The sequence below is a fragment of the Heptranchias perlo genome, chromosome 20 (genome assembly GCF_035084215.1).
Source record: "Heptranchias perlo isolate sHepPer1 chromosome 20, sHepPer1.hap1, whole genome shotgun sequence".
NCBI classification, from domain to species: domain Eukaryota; kingdom Metazoa; phylum Chordata; class Chondrichthyes; order Hexanchiformes; family Hexanchidae; genus Heptranchias; species Heptranchias perlo.
Window position 1 is genome coordinate 16,130,381 of NC_090344.1, and position 5,034 is coordinate 16,135,414.

Genomic DNA, 5,034 nt, shown 5'->3' on the forward strand with positions numbered 1-5,034 from the left:
GGTTTTGGGAAATATTTGAAACGGTGATCAATAGAGTTGAAGAAAACTATATTCCTCTAAAGAAAACAACAAATAGTCAATAATGAAACATTGTGGATGAATAAAGAGATAAGGGTAAAATTGAAATTAAACAAAGGCATCTTCGAATCACATGGACAATAAAGGAAAGGATGATAAAGGGGAAATGAAGATGTTAGGAAGGATGTCAAAAAGCAATCAGGAAAGCAGAAAGGAAATACAAGATTAAATTATCAAGAAATAGTCAATTATTCCACTGCAACGTCAATAACATCAGGATAGGGAAAGGGCCAACAAGCGATACACAATATAAGCTCAGAGCTAATAACAGTGAAATGGCTGGAATATTGAATAGTTACTTTGCCTCAGTATTTATCAGGGAGACTATACATGCTTAACATAACTTCTCCGCTTTTCAATTCTGTCCCCCTGGAAATGAACCCCAGTGCTTGGCTTGTTTTTATTTATGTCGTCGCCACTTTTAGTGATTTGTGTACCTGTAGTCCGAGATCCTTGGTTAAACCACACTTGGAGCACAGTGAACACTTCTGGTCTCCCTGTTATAAAAAGGATATCGAGGAATTGGCGAAGGTGAAAATAATGATGATGCCAGAACTGAAAGATAATACCTGTCAGGATAGATTTAACAGGCTGATGGCTGACATGATGGAGGTCTTTGGATAATGAAAGGATTTGATTGGGTCGACGGAGAGAAAATGTTTCCACTCGTAGGGGACTCTAAAACTATCGGTTATAAGATAGTCACTAATAAATCCAATAGAGAATTCATGGGAAACTTCTTCACCAAAGAGTTGCAATAATGTGGAATTCGCTACCTTAAGGAGCAGTTGAGGCAAATAACATCGATACATGAAATGGCAAACGAGATAAACACACGGGGCGAAAGGAATGGAAGAGTGTGCGGATGGGGGCAAATGAAGTCGGGAGGGAGATGTCTTGTGTGAAGCATGAAGACTGGCACAGACCCGTTGGGTCAAAAGGCCTGGATCTGTGCGGCAAACTCAATCGAAACAACGACAGCGACAGATTGATGATTTTCTGAGTCCCCAAAAGAAGCACTTAGAATGTGCAAGGGGGCGCCTGGATTCGAACCAGAGACCTCTTGATCTGCAGTCAAATGCTCTACCACGGAGCTACACCCCCACATCTGTTGACCACTCTTGCACGCACAATGTAATGGAGCTCAGTAGCTGGCTGTGACCAATGTTGATATTACCAATATGAAAAGAAGCTTCATGAGTTATTCTGGGAGACAAATAATTACGGCAATCAGAAATGTTTCATGAATGGAGTGAGTCACATTATTGTGTACAGATGCGATGCACGACCCAACTTGGAACGCCTTGTCTCTCGGCTTCAGTGAATACATCCTCACCACAGAACGCGGAACTCGAAGCACCAGCCAAACAACATCAGAATTTCAAGCAGAGGTCTTCAGCTTCTTTAAATCCTCTGTCAATGTGATCTGCCCCCATCGCTTTGGATACTTGCAGCCAACAAAGGCAGTGCCAGGTTCAATGCGTGGTTTTCCAAGATCATGCTATCAGTGCTATATGTGTAAGTGCACAGAATATAATAAAGATGCATCCAGCAGGCATGTGGCAAGTGTGGCAGGAGGAGCTAATGTGTGTAGCAACTGTAGTTAGGAGGCAATGATGGATCTGGTTCTAGGGAATGAGATAGTTAATGTGGAGCAAGTGTCCCTGGGGGAGCATTTAGGGAATAGCGAACAGAGTATCATGAGGTTTAGAATAGCAATGGAAAAGGAGAAGGAGTAATCTGGAGTAAAAACACTTAATTGGAAGAGGGTCAATTACAGAGGGTTGAGAACTGATCCGGCCCTGGTAAAATGGAATCAAAACTGTAATCGAGCAATGGGCGGCTTTTGAAGAGGAGGTTTTTCGGGTACAGTCTGTGTACATTCCCACAAGAAGCAACGAAAGCCAGAGCTCTCTGGATGACGTAGGAGATAGAGAATAACATGAAGCAGAGGAAGTGGACGTATGGCAGATGTCAGGTTGATAATACAAGTCAGAACCAGGCTGAGAATGGAAAGTTCAGAGGTGAAGTGAAAAAGGAAACCACACTTGGAGTAACGTGAACAATTCTGGTCGACACATTATAAGATGAATAAAGAGGAATTGGCAAAGCTGAAAAAAAGATTCACAAGGATAATTATAGAACTCGGAGCATATACTTCTCAGGAGGACTAAACAGGTTGAAGCTCTTTTCTCCAGAAAAGGGAAGACTGAGGGGTGACCTGATAGAGGTCTTTAAGATTTTGAAAGGATTCGATTGGGTGGCCAAGAAAAAAACTGTTCCATTTGTGAGGGAATTCAAGAGAATCTTCTTTACCCAAAGGGCGGTAAGAATGTGGAACTCGCCACCAAAAGGAATCGTTGAGGCAAATGGCATAGATGCTTTAAAGGGGAAGCTCGATGAAGAGATGAAAGAGAAAGGAATGTATGGCTGATAGAACGAGATGAAATATGGCAGGAGGAGACTCATGTGGTGCATAAATACCGGAAGTGACCAATCGAGACAGCAAACCTGTTTCTCTGCTGAAGCTTCAATGCAAACAACAATCCTGCTGCTACAGGGAATTCAGACTTACTGTATGAATCACAAAATCATTTAGAAAGAAGAGGGAGTATCGGGATTTAAACCAGCGATCGCTTGATTTATAATTAAACACTGCAATTAAGCAATGCACACACTGACATCGTCCACAGACAAGGGAATGCAACAGAGTTCAGTACCTGGCAGTCATCACTGTTGAAAGAACCAATCTGAAAAGAAGCTTCATCAGTTATTCTGGGAGACAAATAATTACAGCAATCAGAAATGATTCATGAACGGATTGAGTCACACTATTGTACACAGATGCGATGCACAACCCAACATGGAAAGCCTTGTCACTAAACTTCAGTGAACACATCCTAACCACAGAACGTGCAACTGGAAGCACCAGACAAACGACACCTGAATTTCAACCAGATGTTTCTCCAGCAGCAATCAAGTGCTCTCTCACTGTGCTCTGCCCCAATTCTGTAGATCGTTACAGTCAACACAAGAAACAATAGGTTCAATGTGCAGATTCACAAGATCATGCTCTCAGTGCCATATATGTAAGTGTACAGAATATCGAATCAATGTAATAAATAAACATCCAGCAGGCATTTGGCAAGAGCGGACAGCAGGAGATAGTGTGTGAAGTGACTGTAATATTTGTTAAGTCAACAGATTCATTTACAGGTTACAGAACAGAAGTGGGACTCAACGAAAGGGAAAGTGTGTAAATTGCATCCTGGCCATGAAATCAGAAGCTGTGAGTGTCGAAAGTGTGACGTCGCCAGGAAATAAAAGTGGAAAATGCTGAAAGCTTCTATTTGGCCCGCGGATGCTCGCAGAGAGTGCTGGCAATAGGCGTGTGGCCGTCTTTCTCAATTATTATTTTAAACCTTATCACTAGTGCCTCGATATTCGCCTACACTTACTTCTATCTCCTCCGTTTCATTTCCCATTACTAGATCCAGCAGTGATTCCTCTCTTGTCTGCCTGTCTCTGTTTTGTAATTTTATCACTCCTGTCTGCTCTCCATACCTCCCTCTCGCTCTCACTCATTCAGTCACTCGCACAATCACGAACACGCTAATTCACTCACTCTATCCATCCCTCATTCCATCCTTCCCTCACTCCCTCCATCCCTCCCTCACTCACTCACAAACTAACTCCCTACCTCAATCCCTCCACCGTAAAAGATTGAGACAGACATAAGTAAGACAAAGACCAAATTAATAGATTGGAAACAAATTATTTTTGATGGGGTGAGATTGGAACCTCGGAAGGTGAACTTGGAAAAAATCTTGACACAGATGGAGAACAGGTTTTGGGAAATATTTGAAACGGTGATCAATAGAGTTGAAGAGAACTATATTCCTCTAAAGAAAACAACAAATAGTCAATAATGAAACATTGTGGATGAATAAAGAGATAAGGGTAAAATTGAAATTAAACAAAGGCATCTTCGAATCACATGGACAATAAAGGAAAGGATGATAAAGGGGAAATGAAGATGTTAGGAAGGATGTCAAAAAGCAATCAGGAAAGCAGAAAGGAAATACAAGATTAAATTATCAAGAAATAGTCAATTATTCCACTGCAACGTCAATAACATCAGGATAGGGAAAGGGCCAACAAGCGATATACAATATATGCTCAGAGGTAATAACAGTGAAATGGCTGGAATATTGAATAGTTACTTTGCCTCAGTATTTATCAGGGAGACTATACATGCTTAACATAACTTCTCCGCTTTTCAATTCTGTCCCCCTGGAAATGAACCCCAGTGCTTGGCTTGTTTTTATTTATGTCGTCGCCACTTTTAGTGATTTGTGTACCTGTAGTCCGAGATCCTTGGTTAAACCACACTTGGAGCACAGTGAACACTTCTGGTCTCCCTATTATAAAAAGGATATCGAGGAATTGGCGAAGGTGAAAATAATGATGATGCCAGAACTGAAAGATAATACCTGTCAGGATAGATTTAACAGGCTGATGGCTGACATGATGGAGGTCTTTGGATAATGAAAGGATTTGATTGGGTCGACGGAGAGAAAATGTTTCCACTCGTAGGGGACTCTAAAACTATCGGTTATAAGATAGTCACTAATAAATCCAATAGAGAATTCATGGGAAACTTCTTCACCAAAGAGTTGCAAGAATGTGGAATTCGCTACCTTAAGGAGCAGTTGAGGCAAATAACATCGATACATGAAATGGCAAACGAGATAAACACACGGGGCGAAAGGAATGGAAGAGTGTGCGGATGGGGGCAAATGAAGTCGGGAGGGAGATGTCTTGTGTGAAGCATGAAGACTGGCACAGACCCGTTGGGTCAAAAGGCCTGGACCTGTGCGGCAAACTCAATCGAAACAACGACAGCGACAGATTGCTGATTTTCTGAGTCCCCAAAAGAAGCACTTAGAATGTGCA

General features: G+C 41.8%; 1 non-coding gene across 1 annotated transcript; it reads right to left on the reverse strand.

Moving 5' to 3' along the window:
- Positions 1-1,110: 1,110 nt before the first annotated feature.
- Positions 1,111-1,182, reverse strand: trnac-gca (transfer RNA cysteine (anticodon GCA)). The gene has a single exon. It is a non-coding gene; the product is annotated as a tRNA-Cys (tRNA).
- Positions 1,183-5,034: the final 3,852 nt, after the last annotated feature.